The 22,205-nt window shown below is 50.5% G+C and overlaps 1 protein-coding gene across 6 annotated transcripts in view; it reads left to right on the plus strand.

Annotated features, from left to right (window-relative positions):
* Nucleotides 1-22,205, plus strand: part of LOC139360507 (disco-interacting protein 2 homolog C-like) — a 242,982-nt gene that overhangs the window by 37,419 nt on the left and 183,358 nt on the right. The window contains exon 1 of one of the 6 annotated variants that reach the window (XM_071087918.1): nucleotides 15,415-16,771. The exons of 4 other annotated variants lie outside the window; for them this stretch is intronic. The gene's annotated coding sequence lies outside the window, so the exon portion shown is untranslated. One more of the 6 variants, XM_071087919.1, reaches the window with a different exon arrangement.

Here is a 22,205-nt window from a genome sequence, read left to right on the forward strand (position 1 = left end):
TTCTTGGCCTCATCAGCCCTTTTCTTGAAACTCACAGTCAAACTTTGTCAAATTCTAGATGATGGTGCTTTAGTCGATGCATTTATGTATGTTATGTCTTGTTTTCTGAGTATGGTGCTTCGAGAATTTAAATATTAAGGTGAAATTGCCATGCACGGTTGAATTGGCACCATAATCTGACTCTCTGTAAAGCCTTTTGGTTTTCTGTTAGAGTGACTTACCATTTTTTGAGTTAACTGAAACAAACTCTGCTGTCAGCACGAAGGAACCACTGTATAGTTAGGACATCCAATTAAATAGAATTCTCCTAAATAGAGCGTGCTCTTTTCATAAATTTTAAAAATTCATCTATTCATCAAACACATATTGAGTACTTATCACCCTGGTTGCTAGTCACTGTTCATATACATTTTTAAGGAATTACTTCCACCTAGCTCTGAAATAACATTGTATTTAGAATTTAGCCCAGAGGTGATTAAGCATGAACTTTTCTCAGCAGTCTTGTTTTCATTTTTACTTGATAACATGTTCTCAGACTCGGTGCCCAGCTGACGTTACTGTGCATTGCCCCAGGCACACACCTGGCCGGAGCTGTGTCTCTGGGGCTTTAGAGCAGGAAGGAAGGGCTGCCAGGTGTCTGGCCCTTCCATGTTTCCCTGGGGGAAGGATTAGGCCTTGGGCAGGAGTCTTGGCTTGTCTTACTGGATTAGCTGGTGTCATTCAGTCAGCTCTGCCTTGGTGTTAAGCTCTGGACTGACTCTGACCTCTGAATGGCAGAGGAGAGGATGGCGTTTTAGAATCAGTCATGCAGACCGGGGCACCCAGCAGGTCTCGGATAAAAAGTGGTGGCAATTGATCACTTCCCTTTTTGGGAGAACTGTGTGGATTGACTCAGACCTCTTTCTTTTGATTTTATCTTGAGACTTTGCAGAAGCAAAAATGCCTTTAAAAAAAATTAAATGATGGGCTTTTGTAATGTTTGTGTCTCCCCAAGATTCACAAGTTGGAATCCTCACCCGCGAGGAGATAGTGCTAGGAGGGGGAGCTTTGGGCGGTGAGGAGGTCGTGAGGGTCTCATAAATGGGATTTGTGCCCTCAAAAAAGGGACTACAGAGAGCTCCCTCGCTCCTTCCATGGTGTGCGGACCCAGTGAGAAGCGCCGTCTATGAACCAGGAAGCCCTCACCAGGCAAACCTGTCAGGCCTTGACTATGGACTTCCCAGCCTGAGACTGAGACTGAGAGCTGTGAGAAATGAACTTGTGTCATTTGCCAGCCCCTGCCCAGCCTGTGGTGTGTTGTTAGAGCAGCCTGGGTGAACGAAGGCAGGTCGTGAATTTTCTGTCATGCTTTCTGGCTTCAGATACTTGCTAGGGAGATGTCACCATCTTACCCAGGTGGAAGTGTCTGGAATCAGACGTTCCGTTATGATTTGACCTTGTTCTTGCCCCACGCCTGTGCCGTTCACACCTCCAGGTGTCTCGGCTGCCCGCGGCCCCTCCAGACGTTTCTGATTCGGGGTGTGGTGCTGGTCGCGGCCGTGCCGTCAGTGACCAGGAGTAGGAGCTCGCGCCCCTCGTGAAGCAGCAGCCTCACCCGGAAGCTGCCGAGAAGCATTTGACAGAAGGTGATCGCGCCTCGAGACTGAAACTTCCTGTTTACAGGGAATGGAGGTGCATAGTAGGGAATTTAATGATGGCCCTAGAAACAGATGCCTCTGGGGTAGGGGATATTCTGCAGGACAATGCAATGATCTTCTCGAAAAGTGAAGATCACAGATAAAAGGGGTGCGAGGCTGTCCCTGACTAAGACGGGGAAGGAGAGTCACTCAGCACAGTGTGTGGCCCGGATAGAAAAGACGTTTTCGGAACGATTGTGCTACCTGAACATAACCTGGACAACGATGCTCTGAAATCATTCTTGTCTGCCGATGATGGTACTGCGGCTGCAGAGGGGCCTTTATTCCTAGGGAACGTGTGCCTGAGGACTCGGTGAGGCAGCAGGAGCCTCTCACCTTCAAGTGGCTCCAGAGAAGAAACAAATCTGTCTCTCTGTCTGATCTACAGAGAGAGTGAGAAAGCAAATCTAACGAAATGTTAGCAGTTGTTGGAGCTCCACGTGGAGAAAACTTGACCACTCGTTGTACTGTTCTTCCACTTTTTAAATATGTTTGAACATTTTCATAATGAAAATGTGGGAAAGTAAAAATAAATCTGGAAATTAGAACGGAAGTGAGCCCAGCCAAGTGCTCTTGGGTTCAGCCGGGAAGAGCCAACGGTCCGTTGGTGTTCTCTCGACTCGTCGTGGGGATTTCCTCCTCCTGGGTTCACCACCTAGTTTTCCTTGTGATAGTTATTTTATACATAGCTATGAGCATAGGTGATACTGAAAACACACGTTTAGTGTGGTTTGTCATTAAGAATTTGGAGAACTGGCTAAATAAACCACTTGTACAGAGTTGAGATGAGCACTACCTGCCTCAGCGTCTGTGGCAACAGCTTCATTTGGGTGCAGAGCTTGGCAGAGGTTTGAGTGACTCTGTCTCGATGGTCCTCTGTCAGAGGACAAGGTTAAGCATCACCACCGAGGGCCCTGTTGAGCCTCTGGGCTGGAAGTAACCTCCCCCGGGCTGGTGAGGCAGCCTCTGAGGGCCTTTCCTGACAAAGCCCTTCACTGAGCTGCAGTTTGGCCATCTCTGCCCTCACCTCCCCGACTGCAGGGCCTCGAGGTCTCACCACCTCCAGCCTGAGCACCCAGAGCCCAGGGGCAATTTCCCACCTTCCCTGGGGGCTCAGGATTCTGGCTCCCGGGGCAGTGCCCGCAGCTGGGCCCCTCCTCCTGGGCTGGGGGTAAGGCTGGTCATGGCCTCCTGCTATGTCCCACTGACCACTTCACCGCAGCTGCAGCCCTCACTGGGTGGCCCCTCCTGCTTCTGTTGGATGAGGAGATGCAGGCCTTCACCGAGGCTTCCTGGCCTCGCCCCTGCTGGCCCCAAGGCTGTGCCGCTTCCCCCTTCCCAGCCCCTGGTCTCTGTACAGTGTCTGTCCAGGATGTCTGTCCATCTGTCCTTGACATTCTGTCCAGAAGCAGCCACTGTCATCTTAGTTTGTGAGGGGCGAGCAGAGCCCAGGTGCGGTCGATGTGGAGATGCTCATGCACTTCAGTGTGCAGGGAAGTGAGTTCCTTCATATCTACAGCCTCTGCACAGCCAGCTGGGAGCTCACCCCATTCACAGGTGGATGTGCCTTGTTTTTTGGCCCAATCACCTGCATTAACTCAGAAGAATCACAGTTCCCTGCTTTTCTGTCTTTCGTGACCGTCCACCTCCCTCCTCTGCCTGGGGCTGAATGGTGGGGTCTGTCGTGGGTTCGTGGGACCCTCTGTTCTTGTGCGGCCACCAGGAACTGTTATCCGGGCTGATTCCACAGGAGGAGTTTGGGGTGAGCTCCTGAGCGAGAGTTGGGAAGACTGACGTCTGTGTAAACCTTGCTTGTTCATGGTTATTCCTCTCAGTCTTCTAAAATTGTGAAAAATTGGGGACCATTTTGAAATATGGATTTAGGTATGGATTGGTGAGGAGAGAACGTTGATCTAATTGGGTTTACGTTGTGTGTGATAATTTTACACTATCCTTGGGAAAAACTGAAGATGTTGACAGGGTCATGAGAATCGTTTCTTTCTTTCTTTCTTTCTTTTCTTTTTTTTTTTTTTTTTTTTTTTTTTTGAGATGGAGTCTCACTCTTGTTGCCCAGGCTGGAGTGCAATGGTGCAATCTCGGCTCACTGCAAACTCTGCCTCCTGGGTTCAAACAATTCTCCTGCCTCAGTCCCCCAGTAGCTGAGATTATGGCGCTCACCACCACGTCCAGCTAATTTTTTGTATTTTTGGCAGAGATGGGGTTTTGCTCTTAAGGGCATTGTTCATTAAGTATTAATTGGTGGCCTGCCGTTGAACTAATGTTAGTGTAGTGCTGACATCATCAGCCATGGCAGAAACTTACTTGGCATCCCTGGAAAAGAGGGCAGGGAAGCATAGTGCCCTGACACCACCTCATTCTCCAGTGCTACTTCCAACTCTGAGCTGATGGTCATTATGAGTGGATCTGTCCTGGACAATTAGTTTAGTGCAGCTGCCTTGGACAGTCAGGTTAAAAGTAACAAACCGCCACAAAACTCAGCTAATAAAATGTGAGGAGAGACATGGGGCAGCAGGAAGGGGTGAGGCCTGTCTCCCTGTGTGCCATCTGTGTGGAGCCTCAGTACCTAGGGGACAGCGTTTACACAGAGCCCCAGGTTTTTATTAGCATTTCCCTGAATAAAATGTCACTGGTGAGCTGCGGACTGGGAGGCTTCTTCTGATGATTAGGTTTCGTAATGTGGGATCATCAGTAGGCAAGGTGGGCCTGAGGGCCATAGGATCTGGAGACTGTCCAGGGCTGCTTTCTGGGGATGACAGGCTTGTCCCTTCAGCAGTCAAGACACCAAAGAGAGTCTTTCTGAGAATAAAAGAGAGAAGCTTTTAAGGAAAAAAGCAGTTTCTCTCTCTGTTTGGGAGTTGAGTGCATTTTCCTACATTTACTCGGAGATGTTCCTTGGTTCCCACCATGTGCCATCGCCCCGCTATGGGGTAGGGTCACCCCACCTCGTACCTAACCCAGGAAAACTCCTTTGTAGTTATTTCAGAGGCTGTGTGCATTTCTCTTGCCTCAACGGGTAGAGTGAGTTTTTCTTCCTACTGTTTTTAGTCAGTTTTCTTAATCTAGCCTGTTACTGGGATAAGTTCCAGAGACGAGCAGTTTTAAAAACAATCTTTGTACGTTGCGTAGAGAGCAGTCCACCTGTAACCAGTTTGTTCCTGGAGGTACCGCAGCGGCCTTGGTTACGCGAGGGCCCCGTGGCTCAGGATGGGCCGAGGAAGGAGTGCGTGAGCAGTGGGCACTGGCCGGAGGCAGGGGAGGCGTGGCCACCTGTGGCTCGAACTCCCCCCATCCACTCTACCGCACCGCTGGGACGTGAACATTCTCGCCCTGGACGTTTTGTCTGAATGTTCAGTGCCCAGGCTCTTGGGTACACAGGCGGCCCCGGGTTTTATTTCAAAAGGGTGTCACGAACAGTGAAGTAACCCACGTGCCTAAGCTTTGATTGACATGAAGGAATGTAGAGGCTGCTGAAATCCTGGTCATTTTAGAACAAAGTATTTTATTAACAGTTTTCTAAAAGAAAGAAATCATTAAAAAATTGATCCCTGTTGAGGTAGAAGGATCTCGTCCTCATGCTCCTCGGTTCCTTCCAGAATCAGCTTCCAGTTCAGCTGCAGAACAGGTTCTGGTGGTGGCTGGAGCAGCCCAGGCACGTGCCGTCCGGTCTAAGTTCACACTGGTGTCCGTGTGGTCTCCAGTTACGGTGCGGGCCGTGGGGTCTGAGTTCACACCATTGCCCATGTGGTCTCCAGTTACGGTGCTGGCCATGGAGTCTGAGTTCACACTGGTGCCTGCGTGGTCTTCAGTTACAGTGCTGGCCATTTGTGCCTTTCTGGGAAGTTAGAAGGAGGATCATTTCATCACGTCTCTGTCCTCCCACACCTGATCTATGCTGGGCCACCGTGAATTCTTCCTTTTAACTGTTTCTCTCATCACGGGCAACACTGGTGTTCTGTGGTCAATGTTTGCCATTTCTGAAAACGGATTCTGTGTTTCTTTATATAATCACCTGGTCTCTTTTACGAATTTCGCTTTTCTTTAAGAAAATCATCGTGCTTTTATCTCTTCAATGTCAACTCTGTTCCCTGACACAGGCTCTTACCAGCTCGAAAATTAAAAGTAATCTTTGATTATACTTAATACTTTCTAAAGTTTTCAAAAGTTTATCAGCATGTGGGTTACTGAACATTGACTGTTTATTTAATGGAAAATTAGATTCTAAGTAGAGTATTAGAGTGAAAATGATCTTTTGATTTTATTAAAATATTCAGGTAAAAATATTAAAATGCCTTCGCCAAACTTCATGCCTGTGTAGCGTGAAAACATTAAGCTGCTCTCTGCTCCCGGGAATGCATGAGTAGAGTATGTGTTTGAAAGCGTCATTCCAGTCTTAAGTTTTAGGTATTCTTAAAGGGGTTGGCTGGAGAAGTGACATTTAGCATTGAGTGAACGTTTGACAAAGATTTGTCTCGATATAAAAATAGTTAAAAACAATCTTTAGTGTTTCCTGTCAGGGTTCACCCATTAAAGAATGGTCTTGTAAAAAACTCATCGAGAGTGTCGGCGCCCAGAGGTGCTACCTTGCCCACAGTTGTGTCATCTGCTGTCACCAGGCGACACGCCCAGCGTTTAGCTGCACGTCAGATGTGGCCACGGGGCCACAGGACATCCCTGCGGACGGATGTTCTTATGCAGATTAATGAGGATGGAGACCGCTGCAGAACTGTAAGCCCCCCAGGGGCTGACGGAAGCCTGGGAATACCCGAGACACCAGAGTCGCTGCTGCCCTGGGTGGAAGGAAACCTGCCCTGGAAGATGGGAAATGCAATAAGGAGAAAGTACCAAGGTACATGATGCTGTGAAAACGGAGATGTTTTAATTAAATTAACAATTAAAATCATTTTAATTATGTGAATTATTTGAATTCATGTTAGTTCTTTTTAGGAAATTAATACTTAAAGCAAGTTTGTTTTCTGAATTGTTTGATTTAATTGAGTCAGCACAAGGGTTAGCATTGATATCTGACCCTCTTCCAGGGTTGGGGCAGAGGAGACAGGCCTCCCACCCGCTTTCCCCTGGAGCTCAGCCAGAATTTCCCATTGAGGAGCCCTCAGCTCCCTGAGAGCCAGGAGCTCTTGCGGAGAAGCCGCTGTCGGCATGCCACCCGCTTTGATGGCCCTGCTCTGCCATCCCTGCGCTCCAAGGGCCGGACCCTGCCGCTGCCTGTGCCAGACGGGTCTCAGGGAGGTGCCAGCCAGGGGTTATGCATGGCGGGGCCTGGGCATCGCTGTCCAGATTCCGTGGCTGCCGGTTTCATTCTCTCGCTGTTTGTCCCCCTAGCAAGACTCATGAGGTTCCTTGAGGACAAGACCCCCTCCTGCCACCTGGTCTGTTTCCTGAACGTTCTCTGCACGAGTACAGCCCCGGGATGCAGCCCTCGGGAATCAGGGTGTCGGCCATAGTAGGGCGGGTCGCTCTGCTGGGCACCATGATGGATGTTAACCGCTGTGCTTCACTTTGGGGACGTGTTTAAGTACAAAAGTAATTTTAAAATTTCACCGTTATTTCAAGACAGCTAAGAGCCTGTTAGCACAGAATCCCTGGTCTGAATGAAATCAAACGGTTCTTATTAATTATTCATGATGCCACGAATATGTAGCCTTATTTTTTATAATTGCCAGTCTGTATAATTAACCTTTCATTTGGTTAAAGTACTTAACACTAAGTAGAGCTGTAATTTCAACTGTTTATAAAGCATATGGAAGAATGTTTAAATGTTTAATTAGAACCACTTTTTTAAGTTTCATAGAGAATTTTTTTTCTTGTCAACAAGGGTCTTTAATTATTTAAACCAAAAGAGAAAAACAGACCAGAAAAGAAAAACAACTAGTAAAGCTCGGAACTGCGAAGGTGGCATCATTCCGTTAGTCTCGGATTTTGCTTCCTGGGTTTGTGACGTGGTCAGAGTCCTTGTCTTTGATTTCCTAACACAAGTTGTTAAAGTTGGAAGTGAGTGTGAAATTGAGTTAGTCTAGCTTTATTCTTTCACGGATGAGAAGTGAATTATCTTCAGCAAGGTGGGTGCAGGCGTGGTCCCCGGGGGTCACTGTGGTGAACAGGCCGCCCTTGTGGGGAGCCAAGTTCGTCATCACTGGGGCAGAGCCCAGGACACTTCCCCAGCTGGCCAGCCTCTTCCTAGAACCTCACACATTGCAAAGGATGGAGTCCAGATCTATACCGTGAAGAAACGAGGGTGGTTACAGAAAGCACCACGATCTCAGCTGAGTGGCTCTGAGCACCCCAACGTTGGGGCACCTCAGCATCCTGTGTGGCTCAGGCTGTGCCCAGCAGGGAGGCCGGCCCGATCGAGCTGCGGTCTCCACCCTGAGAGTGAGGGCTCCTTCCCCCAGCGCGAGTTAAAGCATCATGTGTCCACCTGTGCAGTGGCTGGTCCCAGTGGCCCTGGAGGGCTGAAACCCTGGGTCCCGCCACTGGTCCGGGGCATCCGTTTCCCCTTCCTGCAGTTCCTGTGTCTGTGTGTCCAGGGGGCTCCGATCCCTGTCTTAGGACCATGGCTGAGGGGTCAAGTTCACCCGCTTTGGAGCTGGCCCGGATCTTGGTTCTGTGGATCCTCGCTGTGTGGCTCTGGAGCAGTTCTGTCCTCAGGAGATGGATCCTCACAGCCGCCTCTTGGGGCCATGAGGAGAATTAATAGGACGACCCCCGGGTAGCTGCTCAAAGCCCTGTGCGGGGCCAGCCCTGTGTCTCCACCAGTTCCTTTGCTCTGTGCTCCCCCCCACTGTCACATCGCCAGCCTTTATTTCCTTTTCCTTGGACCCAGACAGCGAATGCTCCGCTGGTCTTGGCAGCCCCTTCTCTAGTCTATCCTCAAATCACTTCCTGACGGACAGCCATGACTAGCCATCGGCGTGACCAAAACCCCACAAAATAGAACCCAACTTTCCTATTAAGCTGTACAGAGCTGTCCCAGCCCCACTTCCCACAGGCTGGCCTCATTCACCATGGGATCCGTGGTTCTCACCTGGGGCTGGGGGTGCCCCTGGCATCTGGTGGGGAGTGTCAGGGATGTCCCTCCAGGCCCAGTACAGTCCCCCAGCCAGTGGCCGGCAGACAGCAGCACCCAACCTGATGTCCCTGTGGCTTCTGGTTCCCCGAGGCTGGCTGTGCTTTGCTGCCTCTACATGCTCTCAGACGTGTGCCCTCTCTCCACCTTCACTGGTTAGCAGTGTTCCATCCATTAGAGCTCAAAGCACTGCCTCCCGGCAATGCATCCCCTTCTCCTGCTGCCCCGTCTCCTGCCACCGTCTGCCCCCCACGGTCTGTACCGTGTCCTCACGACCGATCAGAGCGAGGCGTACCCAGGGATGGAAAGGTTCCTGCTGTGTCTGCTTGTGGTCTCTGTCCCGCCTCTGGACCCGGCACCGTGGCCTTTGCCGACAGAGGTCTTGGGTTGATTGTCAGCGAAGCAGACAATCTATATGGCTCTAAATGGCTGTGAACATGCTTGATTGGGTTATTTTAAAAATAGTTGTATATGTAAACATTTGAGTGTGACACAGGTGGATTTTTGGGCTAATGGTCTTGTTCTTCAGGGAGTAACCACAGGCCCATGCACAAGGACCATTTCCAGCTGATTTATGGAACGCTGTTCTACCTGGTTAATTTTCAACGTTATCTCAGCCTGAGAGGTAGGTCAGCATGTGACGAAGTTCACTGGTTTGAATCCTAATCTGCTCCTTAGGAGCTGCACCTTCCATGCCTTCGTTTCTTCCTTGGTTAGGTAGGGAAGGTATGAGCTACCTCAGAGTTGTGAGTGAGGCCTGCATCGAGTGACCGCATTAAAGTGACAAGGACTGCACCCGGAGTGTTGATATTTAAAGACCTTTAAACATCGCGATGCTGCATTTTCGTACCCAGGTAAAACAGCAAAGTTCTTTCAGATGCAGACACAGACCCTCGGTGAGGTGGGGGGCTGATGGCAGGAGGTGGACCACCGACCCTGTAACGAGGGCGTGGTCTGTTCGAGGCTGAACGAAGTGCACATCATTGCATGTACCACGGAGGTCCCTCTCGTGAAGTCCTGGAAGGGTCCATGTGGCTAAGCCATGTGGTCTGTCCATGACGTCTGGCAGGAGCAGAGCTTTCGGGTGCAGCTTTGCTCTTGTGCGCACAGCCCTCAACGGTCTCAAAAGTCTGAGGCTTAAAGCAGGCTTGGGGTTTCCTTACACCTCCTGGACATCTAATTTGCCTGGCAAACATGTTTTTCTTGGGTGTAAAGGTGAAGGAGTGGGTGATTCTGGTGAAAGTGTACTAATTACTGCACTTCTGGGTCAGTGGCGCTTGGTTGAAGACACTATCTGCCCTGGATGGACATCTCTGGGATGGTGAGAACCGGTGGCTGGATGTCGCGGGGTTGCCAAGAAGATGCCAATTTTTTCCTTTTTCCTGAGTAACAACACCCTACTTTGTTTAGGGAAGCAGCACACCCAGCTGAAAATCCAATTCTCTTGTACGGCGGAGCGGCTGGTGACACAGGTCCAGATGCTGGGATGCTGATGGGGGGTCCTGGAGTGGGAGGTGTCAGGAGGCTTTCCTGACCCACAGCAGCCCTGGGCCCTTGTCCGGCCTTCTTGCCCGGGGCAGGACACCTGGAGGGAAAGCAGCTTCGGGGGCCCGAGGGCCAGAAGGCAGAGTCCTGGCGTGTGAGGCAGGCCTGGGCCAGGCTCCTCGGAGGATGTCACAGACCTGCTGCCCATGCAGGGACCACCCACCTCTGAGCCCCACGCAGATTTTCCTCCATAGCCGAGTGAAATCCTGGTACAGCGAGTGAGGCAGTCAGAGGCACCTTTTGTGGAAGGAGGACAAAGCTGGAGAGAAAGAGGTTTTCCTAAAGGCACAAGGCGCTGATTCTGCGTTAGGGATAATTCCTAGGAGTGTGGTTGCTGGTGGGTGGAAAACTGTAGCCAGAGAATAAGTGGGAATGGCACTTGCTGGTATTTAACTGATTCGTTCACGAATGGTCCGAACCGTTCCAGTGAAAAGAACATTTCGGACACAGAAGTTTTCATCCTGCCTGACAATGAGCATGACCGTGGGCTGTTCCATCCTTCCTGGGCGACGGTGAGAGGGTCTCAGGCCCTTCCGGCCCTGTGCTGGCATTTCCCCAGGGTGTGTGCCCCATCCTGAATAGGCTGGAATGCCTCTGGGTGCAGCTGAGCCTCTTGAAAAGGGAAGAGACATGTGATGTGCTCTGGCTGAACAGGAAAACGAGGGAGGATAGGGAGAGGGGCCTGGAGGTGAGGAGGATGGTGAGCAACACTGGGGACAGAGGAAGTAGGGTAACACCAGGGACAGGGGGACGGAGGGTAACGCCGGGGACAGGGGATGGAGGGTAACACCACTTCTCCAGGTGCCTTTGGGGGATGCTGCCGCCTCTCGCACCCCAGAGTGAAGTCAACAGGATTCTGTCCCGAGGAGCCCCAGAGCCTGGCAGCTGGGATTGTCGCAGTATGAACCACTGTTCACTAGCTCTGCACCCTGGGACAGGCTCCCTGGTGTTTCCACCCTGGTTTCCCATCTGGACAGTGGGACCCTGAGTGTCCCCGTCCCAGCTGCGCCCAGAGCCCTGGACTCCAGCGTGTCGTCGGCACTCATTAGCGTTTCTTTTGTTGTGGTCCGTGGACGAAGTGGCTCTCTCTTTGTGTGTTCACAGCCCTCCTGCTCACTTTACCTTCTGGGAACACTTTTTACATAGCTTCGTATGTGGGGAGGACTCGAGTGATTAATGGAATGTTTCATCAGGTGCAGTTCTTCTGTTTCTCAGTTTTGACACAACATTTGGTGAAATTTCCAGGGACTCCTGTGGTCAGCCTCACGGTTTCACTCTGTCGCTTTCTAATGCAGTATTCTTTGGGAGTCTTTTCAATTAAGCGCCATCATTTAAAAATAAGTTTTATAATATGCAGTTTCAGGTTAATTCTTTACCTTTGTGTCTCAGGCAGTAGCTACCTACCTGTGAGTAGTCACAAAGGTTCATGCAGTTTTCTCTAGCTGTCCCTAGCTCGTAGCTCAGCAGGTCCCTTCAGATGAGTCAGCCAGCTGTGTACCTGCATGTTCAGGATACTTGTCAGGGGCCTTCCTCAGAGCAAGACCGACGCTCACCTCATCCTTGGGACTTTGGAGCCCGCCCTGGAGAGACTCCAGCCACGTCCAAAGGGGCCGTCCGGGTCCCACAGGCTGGTGGGAGTGACTTCTGAGCCACTCCAGACCACACTTTGTGTTCCTACACCCCACAAAGCCACTTAAAGTGCCATGTTCTGGTGCTGTGTGCCTCACCAGTGTGCCACACAAGCCTGCACGGGGATCTGAGCGGGCGCTGCCTTCCTCAGGCTATGCTGGAGTTTTGGGCAACTGGAGCACTCCTGGCTGTGATTCTCGCCACTCTCTGGGCTTCCCTAGAGGGTCTCACCTGCAGCGTGAGGACCACATCGGCAGCCACTGAGGAGTCGTCAGGTGCAGCGTTGGTCCCACTCAGTCCTTCTTGACTTTGGTGAGAGAGTAGACAGCAAAACTTCAGCTGGGAGCCCCAGGCCTTCTCTGCTTGGGGCCCTGGGACTGACATAGCACAGATCCTGCCATCCACGTGCTGGGGCCCCGCCGTGCGGCTCCCTCCTCTGGTCAGGGGCTGCACCCTTGGGCTGTGCAGCTCCTGGTTCTCACACTCAGGGGCCCAGGGAGGGTGGTGGATGAAGAGAGAAGGAGAAGGGTGGCAGTTTGAGCCCAATTGTGTTGGCTTCATCTTCCGCCTCTTGTCCCTAAGTACATTGGCAAAGTTTTCCAGGTGAAAACTCAGAAGGGATTTTTAATGACTGGAATCTGTGAATTCCATGGAAGCCACGTCTGTCCACCTCTTTCACCCACCTCATTTCTCCCCGTTGGGGCTGATTTTGGCAGCGTTCATAGGGGCAGGGACGGAAGGGGTGGGGGCCAGCCGTCGGCCCTGTGTCCCTCCCTTCCTCCCCTCAGCGCCACAGCATTTCGGTGTCATCCCCTTCCGTGCACGCGTCCTCATGAAAACCAAGTGCGGCTGGAGGGAGATGCCTGCGCCCACTCCCGTGACCTTCCCGGCCAGCCTGGCTGCAGCGGCCCCTCGGCAGGCATCTTTCTGGTGCTGCCTCCGTGCCCCTCCCATCACCTGATGCTCGTGTTCCTGAATCTTCACGCGTGTGCTCTGTGCAGCCACCTCACGGGCTCCCTGGGAAGGAAGACAGTGTCTCACGCCGGTCAGAATGCTCTTCTCTGTCCACTGAATAGTCCAACACAGAATCATTCCTCTGTGATTATTTGTGCTTTGTTATGTAGAACTGGAATAAAGAAAAAGTGAATTTAGACATTACAGCCATCAGGTTGAAGCTTAGTAATTGCATTAGGGAATTAAATGGAAACATTTGAGCTTCTCGAGTTCTAATTCCACATCTTCGTATCCCCATCACCCCATACCCAGTGTCTAACAGAGCTCTTGGTCTAGGAGTTTCTTGATAAATGCTTACTGAATTGAACTGGACTGAGCTTAACATTCCCACCCAGAGTTAGAAGCCAGTCCCTGAATAAATTGCATTTAGAATATGAGTTTGACGTTACTGTGGTAAGGGATATCCTACACATCATAATTCCTAGTCAATATCGGGTATTTAGTCAAATAGACTCAAGTATAGAGAAGCATAGGCCCATCTGGCAAAAGGGCAAGGCACGCTGCTTTAGGTCCAGGTCCCCAATATCAACTATGAAAATAAAACGTCAACTCCAATGACAGCCCTGTCCTCAGCTGGTCACTGTTTATGCTAACAATTATAAACAGCTTGAACTTGCTGTCCTGAGAGGCAACACACCCTCCATTCTCTCTGCAGTGTAGCTGCCTTGGTGGATGGAACATGCCCCTCCTCCCTCCCTCTCCCTATCCCTCCCTCCCCCCTCCTCTCTCCCTCCCTCTCCCCTCCTCTCTCCCTCCTTCCCCCCTCCTTCTTCCTATCTTCTCTCACCTTTCTCCCCCCACCTTCTCTCCTGGACAAGGGGCAGAAGAAAGGAGACCTCCGGAATCTTCTGCGTCATCCAAGCAGCTTGGGGGCAGCATCAACAGCTGCAATTTGGCTGCCCCAGCAGGTGCCTCAGGGCAGCCTTTCTAATGGGAATCCTGGAATCATGTCTTTCCTTAATGTGTCCTAAAGGCTGGAGGACATGAAGTGAAACAATGCTCCATGCTCAGTCCTGTGATTTTGTGTAATTATTGGACTTACTTTGAAATTAAACTAAATGATACCCAAGGTAGAGCATGAAAAAAAAGAAAAAACAGGCTATGGTGTTTGAAAAACAAACAAAACCGTTTGGTTTGTTGGTTTGTTCTTAGACCTTCACAGGCTCCTAGGTCACACGTTTCAGTTTCTTAGCAAGTGGCATTCTCTGCAGAAGCTGTGTCAGTCTGTTTGATGATGTCAGCCACAGCAGAAAGAAGCACTCCGTAGGCCCCGTGCTCAGCACCTTGGCGTGAGCTCCTGCCATCTTCTGTTCATGCTCATCACAGCTCTGTGCAGTGGGCATCCTCCTGATCCCTGTGGGAGGATGGAGGATGGAGGCGGAAGGGTGAGTGATGGCAGGATCACATGAGGGGTCTCTCCCGAGGTAGGGAGGGGAACTGGCCCAGGACCTTAGTGCCCATCGCATCCTTCTTCCTCCTCCTCTGCCTCTCTGTGACTGTTTGACTCAGGCTGCAGGGACAGACATGAGTATGTGCAGAGCCTGTGTGCATCCCTGGGAATGTGTACTCATATTGGCAGGGAGGGATGTGAGTGTGTACAGAGCGTGTGTGCACACCTTGGCGGTGTATGCCGGCGTTGGCAGGGACAGATGTGAGCGCGTTATGGAATGTGTGTGCACACCTTGGGGATGTGTGCTGGCATTGGCAGGGACAGATGTGTACAGAGCGTGTGTGCACACCTCGGGGTGTATGCTGTTGTTGGCATGGACAGACGTGAGCGTGTACAGACCGTGTGTGCACACCTGGGGGTGTGTGCTGGTGTTGATAGGGACAGATGTGTACAGAGCGTGTGTGCACACCTGGGGGTGTGTGCTTATGATGTTTTGTAACCGGCAAATACGTGGCCTGTTGCATCGGGCGGCCCTGCGCCCATGCTGAGCCCGTCATTGGCCCTCGGGTTGGGGTCTCCATCTGCCCAGACAGCACTCGAGTGGCTTGAGGTTTCAGATTCTTCCTCTACGGATACTTGGGCCTCCTCAGGACCAAACATCAGAACCAGCCAACTGCAAACTACAAGAACGTTCAAATGCATCTTCAGTAGGAAAAACAAAAGCAATTGGAAAAATTTTCCAACGTGACCCCGTGGTTAAGCCGTTAGATACTCCAGCCAACAGATTGAGTCACTTTAAAATTCACACCAATTAAAATGGTTGTGAGAGTTGCAGAGCTTTACCGCTAAACCTTGAAATAATTGAAGCATTCTGCTCCACTTGCTTACAAACTAGAGTTGGGGATACCTTTCAGTCCAAAGTAGCAACCTTCTAAATCCAGCTTAGATGCGAGGCTCCCACTGACACAGGAAGAGACAGTGGCCCTTGATTATTCTCCTGTGTTCAGATACTGTGTCATTTCTTTTTTTCTTTTTTTTTTTTTTTTTTTTTGTATCCTGATCATCACTTCTGCTTTTCCAATTCAAACTAAAGGGAGTTTAGTTCTGTTTTGGAGAAGCTGTGGTTAGTGGTTTCTTTTCATGGTTTGCTTAATCTCTTAAGTCTGGTGCTTACATTACCCAAATAGACTTTTCTTTAGTACGACAGTGCCATAACCCAGGGCTTCTCCCTCCATATCTTCTCCCCAGGAGGCTCCCTAGGAATGGGTGCTGGAGATCCAGCCCCTCTCCATGTGCCGTTTTCTTTGAGTCCAAGGTAGCTTTGGCTCAGAGAAGAAAAGAGGCCTCCGGGTTAGGTGCCTCTGACTGCTTGCTTGTGAAATGTTTAATGATAAGGCGACTTCCAAACTAATTTACACATTGATAGTTGTAGCTTGAAGTATCACCGCAGTCAGAAGAACAAGAAACACTCCCATAAAGTAGATAAGCAGAAAAAAGCCATAGAAGTTTAATAAAGCGCAAATAAAATGGTGTTGTAAGAATGTCCAGTGGGAAATGCTCTCAGTCCAGCCAGATCCAGCTGTGGCGTCAGTCCAGCTGTGGCGTCCTCCTGTAAAAACATTCAGCCACGTGTGGCCCTGATCGCAATCACTACTCTGAATTGTGATCCAGAATGTTGTTGGGGGCCGATGCCGGGACTGTTCCAGCAGTTGAGTCTGATTGGGCGTCACGGTGGTGATGTGCTTAGCGCGGCCAGCTGGGCTGAGTGGTGGCCACCCGTGCACTCGCCACGTGCAGCCGTTATTCTGGTGATGGGGTTGCATGCGGCGCGGCTTGTCCACCTGGGCAATTAAAGTACTGGGAACCCAACCGCGGGCGGGTGCCTCCCGACATGGGAGCTGTCTTTTTTATCCAGGGCCCTGTGGCGCTGCAGACCCCTGCCGCCAGTCTGAGCTCACAAGGAGGTACCGGAGGGCTCTGCTGGGGCATGGAGGTCCCTGAGCAGGTGGTCACTTATTGCTTGTGGAGTGGTCCATGGCCTGTGAGTTTATTCTCGGGGTTTGTGTGGGCGAGGTTAACCAGTTCACAGGTGGGCACTTACCCCTTACACAGGTGACACTAGTTAAAGTGGAATCTATATTAGCTCACACGGGAGTGTGTGAGGAGCTGGGAGGGTGGGGAGGCTTGGCCCTAGCACTAGATCCCGGTCTCCTGACGTTTCTGCGTCTTCCAGTTGAGGGGCCGTCAGAGCCGCTGTGGGTCCTGAAGACAGGGGGTGCCATATGGACCAGGGGATGCAGAAGCCTCTAGAGGCTGCGGGAGGCAAGGAGACGGTCGCTTCCCCAGAGCCAGCCCTGCCGCCACTTCGACGTTAGATGGTGGGACCTGTTTTGGACTCCAGCTTCCAGAAATGTGAGAAAATAAGTCAGTGTTTAGGGCGCTAAATTTGGGGTGATTTAGTGGAGAAATAGAAAACTAGCCCACAAAGGTGCACGCATTGAAATGTGCTCTGTCCAGGTGTTCACAGTGGTGTGAGGGGGATGGCATCGGGGTTCTGGGAACTCTGCAGTTTTACTGAAGGAAGGGGGCTCGCCACGCCTTTCCTCATATAACTGAAGGTATGTATGCCTGCCACACTGCCCAGGAGACAGGGACTAGAATTCTGACTTTATTTCTTATGGGAACCAAGCCACAGTCAGAACACGGTGAGGGCCGAGACGAGCTTCCTACAGCCTGAACTGGGAAGAGGAATCGCAAGTAGTTTGTGTTTTTCTACACAGACCTGTCCTTTTCAGGTTTTGTTAAGTTTTGGAAAAAGGGAGAAGCCAGGCACACCTCGGCGAGGGACAGTGTTTCTGGAGGTGGTGCGGCTTCAGCCTGAACGTGGCCGTGTGGTTGGGAGGCTCAGAAACTGCCCTCCAAGGGCACTCATCTATTCCTTATTGCAGTAATACCTTGTTTACAGAAATCCACAGAAATTACAGTGCGGGAGGCTTCTGGTCTGGATGGGTTTGGACCGAGGTCACGGGGTGTTGTCCCAAGTGCTAATCCTGATCTGGCAGAGGCTCTGTTCCCAAACAATTATTCCACAGTTTCAGAGCCTATATCTGAGTGATAGTCTTTTAACTTTGTTGCATAAAAGGAAACAAAGTATGTCTTGAGGGTCCAAAAATCCATGTGGTAATCATGGCTGTAAACTCATACCTGGGGCTTTGGGATGGAGTGAAAACCACCGTCACCTGGCGTGGACGCTGCGTGGTATTTTTAGCGTGGCGGCCTGCTCGTGCCTTGAACTCTATCTGCAGTGTGAGCAACAGCTGTGCATTTGAGAAATGTGGACAGGTCAGCTTGCTCCTCCAGGGGCCTGCAGGCATCCGGGTGAGGGGCCTGGGATGAGGCCACATCAGTGGGAAGGAGCTTGGTTGTGTCAGCAGATCTGTCTGTCTCTACAGGCCCGCAAGCCAGCCAGAACCCAGTTTTCCTTTGGTCATCTAATGCCAGAAAAAACCTGTTTCTTAGAGATTCTCATAATTTATATTAATGAACCATTTGACCGTACCTAAAATGTTATAAATGCATGAGGCTTTACAACTTGGCAGATGTGTAACTCACATGTCGTTGTATCAAACTGTTGAAGATATTTGTTTCACTTGAAGGTTTTTAACATTTTATGTGCAAAGCAAATGCCAGTAGCATTTTGAAGGAGTATTTTGGAATTTTAAACACAGTGGGATAGTGCTGGGTCTCTGGGATACTGGTGAGGTGGACGTGACCTCAAGCTCTTGTAGCTTGCAAGCAGGATTGTTAAATTGTCACAAGTGCAGTGCTGGAAAGTCAAAGTGGATTTCTGTAAATGAGGTATTAGTGCAATAAGGAACAGATGAGTGCCCGTGGAGGGCGGTTTCTGAGCCTCCCAGACACCCCAGGAGGAAGCGGGGGACGGGGGCAGTTACCCACCAGAACCTGGACGGTGAAGCTGGGTTTGCTGGTGGCCCTGCTTGGCAGGTCATTACGTGCAATAAGAAACAGGTGAGTGCCCTTGAGAGCGGTTTCTCGGCCCCCTTCAGAACCGCAAGTGGAAGACGCTCCAAGGTGGGGGGTGGGGGTTTGGTTAATCCACAGGAGCCTGGATGGTGGAGCTGGGTTTGCTGGTGGTCCTGTGTGGCATGTCATTACATGCACTAAGGAACAGGTGACTGCCCTTGAGGGCGGTTTCTCGGCCTGCTTCGGAACTGCAAGTGGAAGACGCCCCAAAGTGAGGGGGGGCTGGTGGTCGGTTATCTAGTGGGGCCGGATTTGCTGGTGGCCGCTGCGTGGCAGGTCACTGCGTGGAGCGATGGGAGGTGAGTGGAGTGGGAATAGAGGATGCACCCTCCACAGCTACTGCTGGGAGTTGGCTGTGGTAGCAGAAGGGGCATAGAGGGATTCCCATCAGGGGCAACACGACTGGGGTCCCACGTGTGGTGGATGCCGAGGTGTGGCTATATGTAATCTCAGTCTGCACAGCCGTCCTGGTGAGTGGGTTCAGTTACCTTCCCATCTCACATTTGAGAAATCTCGGGGGCTCACATCACAGCTAGGTGGGTTGGAAGTAATGTCTCAGGCAGGACGTTGGCCCCAGAGCCCAGATCTTACCCGCCCCCGCTCTTTTCAGTCCACCAAGCTTGTAGAGAGGGTTGTATGGTGGTGGGTGGCGGCTGAGAAACCAACACAGTAGAAGGCGGGGAGGAACTAAACCAGGCAGGAGACACAGGCAGTGCTTGGGAGGTCTGCACGGGGTGTGGGTGTGGGAGACACCTCTGGGCCAGTGAACCCCGTTCTGTGCTCCTGGCTTGCTCAACCTTGGCCCTCAGCCACATGCTGCGTGCTTTAGGTGAAATCTCAGTCGCTCGTGTGGTGCGGGCATCTTTTCTCCCTGGCTTTGCCTCTCTTTAAATCACGGAGTCTCAGTGGGGATGACGGGGCGGATGGTTGTCCGTGGAATTTGCCCTCCACCTCCCCATCCTTGTCCTGTCCTGTCTGGCCTGTTACCTGAATCTGTGTCTCTTCAGAGCCTGCAAATGAGTGGAGGCCACGACAGCCTCTCGCTGACCGACCTCTCAAACTTTTATTCATCAGAATAGTGTTAAATGCCGATTCCTAGGCACCCCCCTTGGACTCTACGCCTGCCTAGCATGGGTACTTTGGGGGAAGGTACAGAGGATTGCTGGGCTGTTCCAGGGGGGAATTTGCATTGTTGAATGTCTATTGTGTTCCTTCCAGCACTCTACTTTCCACGCACACGTGGCATTAAACCTGGAAGACCTCTGGGTGCTGTGCTGGTGAGGAAGCCCCGGCTGGACGAGGGGCTGCTGGGGCTCGGACTTGATTCCTGGGCTGGGGGCTGCGAGCTTATTCTCTTCAGTGGGCCTGCTGATGGGATGCCCTGAGAAGTCCTGCTGTGCACTCAGGGGAAGGTGCAGAGACAGGCTCAGAAAAGACAGACCATGGATTTAAAAATTCCTACTGGAAAATCTTTTATGTGCAAAGTAATTTGCATCTAACTGAAGACAATCATTGCTTGAATAATTGGTTTGTTTACAAAGTTGGTCCTATGAACAGATTAAAGTTTTCATTCATGCCTTATCTATAATGTGAATAGGAGCTATTACCGCAACTTAAATTAGCTTTAAATTTCGTATCAGATTGCAGTCCAGATTACAAACGGCTGCTTGATAATCTCATTGATAAAACGGAGGAATTTAGTGCTTGGAACCCAGAGTGAAGGGAACAGAATTGCTTTGGTTTCTCAAAAGGGTGTTGACTGAGTGGTGACCTGGGGTGAAGAGAAGTGGCTAGAGTCATTACACTCGAGGAGATGATCTGCCCCCGCCTTTCTCAGCTGTCTTCTGGACAAAACAAAGGGTGATAAATGGAAAAAATTCAGCACTGAGTTCGTCTATGCCCTGAGCTTCTCATACAGTCATTAATGGGCTGTATCTGTGAAGCCTCCATACAGGCACAAAGGAATTAGGCTAGAGTAAGGCGGCCGGCGACCTCTGGCGTCTGGACCGCGTGTCACTTCCTAAAGCCCTTTTGGGTGAAATGACAGTGGCAATGTCGTTGTTCGGAGGAGTGTAATCTCACGTATGAGATGCAGATTTTAAATGATGCAGATTTTAAACACCAAAGTCAGGAAGCTTGGTGGGAGTGGCTGTCTTCCAAGTGGTTTTCTGTGCAGCCATGGATGAGGCGTGGATGTGTCATCTGTTGGTGAGATCCACTGGTGAAGGGGCTAAGCAAACCATGGAGGTCGGGGGTGTGAAGCTGCATCTCTTCTGGCATCCCAAGTAAATACCTGGGATCCCATCTCCAGCCTTTCAAAGGACACAGACGAATATAAAATGCAGATGGGAGAGTTCATAATTTGGGCATCTCTGTTCTTTTGAAATCAAAGTGCAAAGAAAAAGTTTTGCCTTGAGGTCTTAACCCATACTTGTTTTTCTCCTGAGGTTTTAAGATTTTCTTAACTGCTTTTCTCTCCCCCAATCCTTGAGGAAGTTCTATCTTCATATCTTCTTAAAAGGTATGGTTAAAAGATATGGTTAAATTCAACACTGAAATATAAAAACATGCTTTCATATTTTTCTTGAAACTGATGTATCTGACATTGGTGAAGAACTAACTGGGAGTATTGGTTTATTTTTATTTTTTTGAGACAGTCTTGCTGTGTTGCCCAGGCTGGAATGCAGTGGCACGATCTTGGCTCACTGCAGCCTCACCTCTTGGTTCACGCCATTCTCCTGCCTCAGCCTCCTGAGTAGCTGGGATTATAAGTGCCTGCCACCATGGCTGGTTCATTTTTGTATTAGTAGAGACGGGGTTTCAACATGTTGGCCAGGCTGGTCTTGAACTCCTGACCTCAGGTGATTCGCTCACCTTGGCCTCCCAAAGTGCTGGGATTACAGGCAAGAGCCACCACACTCGGCCTGGGATATTCTTGATTATAATTGTAACATATCCCTTTAATAAAAACAAAACAGAACAACAACAACAAAACAGCTGTCTGAAAAGTCTCGAAATTAAAGAGCTCACTTGGACAGGGATTTGGACACCAGTTGAATGGCCCAGCACACCATAGTTACATGGGCCACTCGGCCTGTTAGGTCCTTAGGGTATTTGAAGTCATATGGATATTTGCATTTCTGCCTCTGGATATCGTGTTAGTATTCGGCTAGTGTTTGAGGGCCAGGCTCAGATCCGGGAAAACAAGAGCCCCTGCCCTCACGGCACTTCTCTTCCATGTGTGTGTGTTAGGAAAATAGAAAGCATAAGATATTTTTTTCAATGAGCTGGGAAGATGGAAAAACAAGCTTAAGATGTTTACTTGTTCAGAAGAAGGGAAGTGCAAGGAACACTCAGCTTTGTTGCTGCTGAAGGAGGCCCCTGGTGGAGGCTGTTTCAGAGGTGGGGTTTCTCTGAGAAAGGTGGTAAGAGGCCAATAGGATGCCCCATCTGGTTTGCCAGAGATGGGGAAAGTTAGTATCCCCAAAACAGCTTCAGCATTCTGGCAAAGCTTTGGAAAACCAGCTACGGTGTAGGACCTTGTTGGCCGCTGGGTAGAAGGAAAACATTGCTGGTCCTGAGGACTGTACTGTTGTTCCACTGCTATAAAGAACTATCTGAGGCTGGGTAATAAGGAAAAAAAATGTTTAATCGGCATACAGTTCTGTGGGTTGTACAGGCTTCTACATCTGGGGAAACTTACAATCAGAGTGGAAGGTGAAGGGGAGGCCGGCATGTCTTCACATGGCTGGAAGGGGAGAGAGAGTGAATGGGAAGGTGCCATGCACCTCCAAACAACCAG

The sequence above is a fragment of the Macaca nemestrina genome, chromosome 20 (genome assembly GCF_043159975.1).
Source record: "Macaca nemestrina isolate mMacNem1 chromosome 20, mMacNem.hap1, whole genome shotgun sequence".
NCBI lineage: Eukaryota > Metazoa > Chordata > Mammalia > Primates > Cercopithecidae > Macaca > Macaca nemestrina.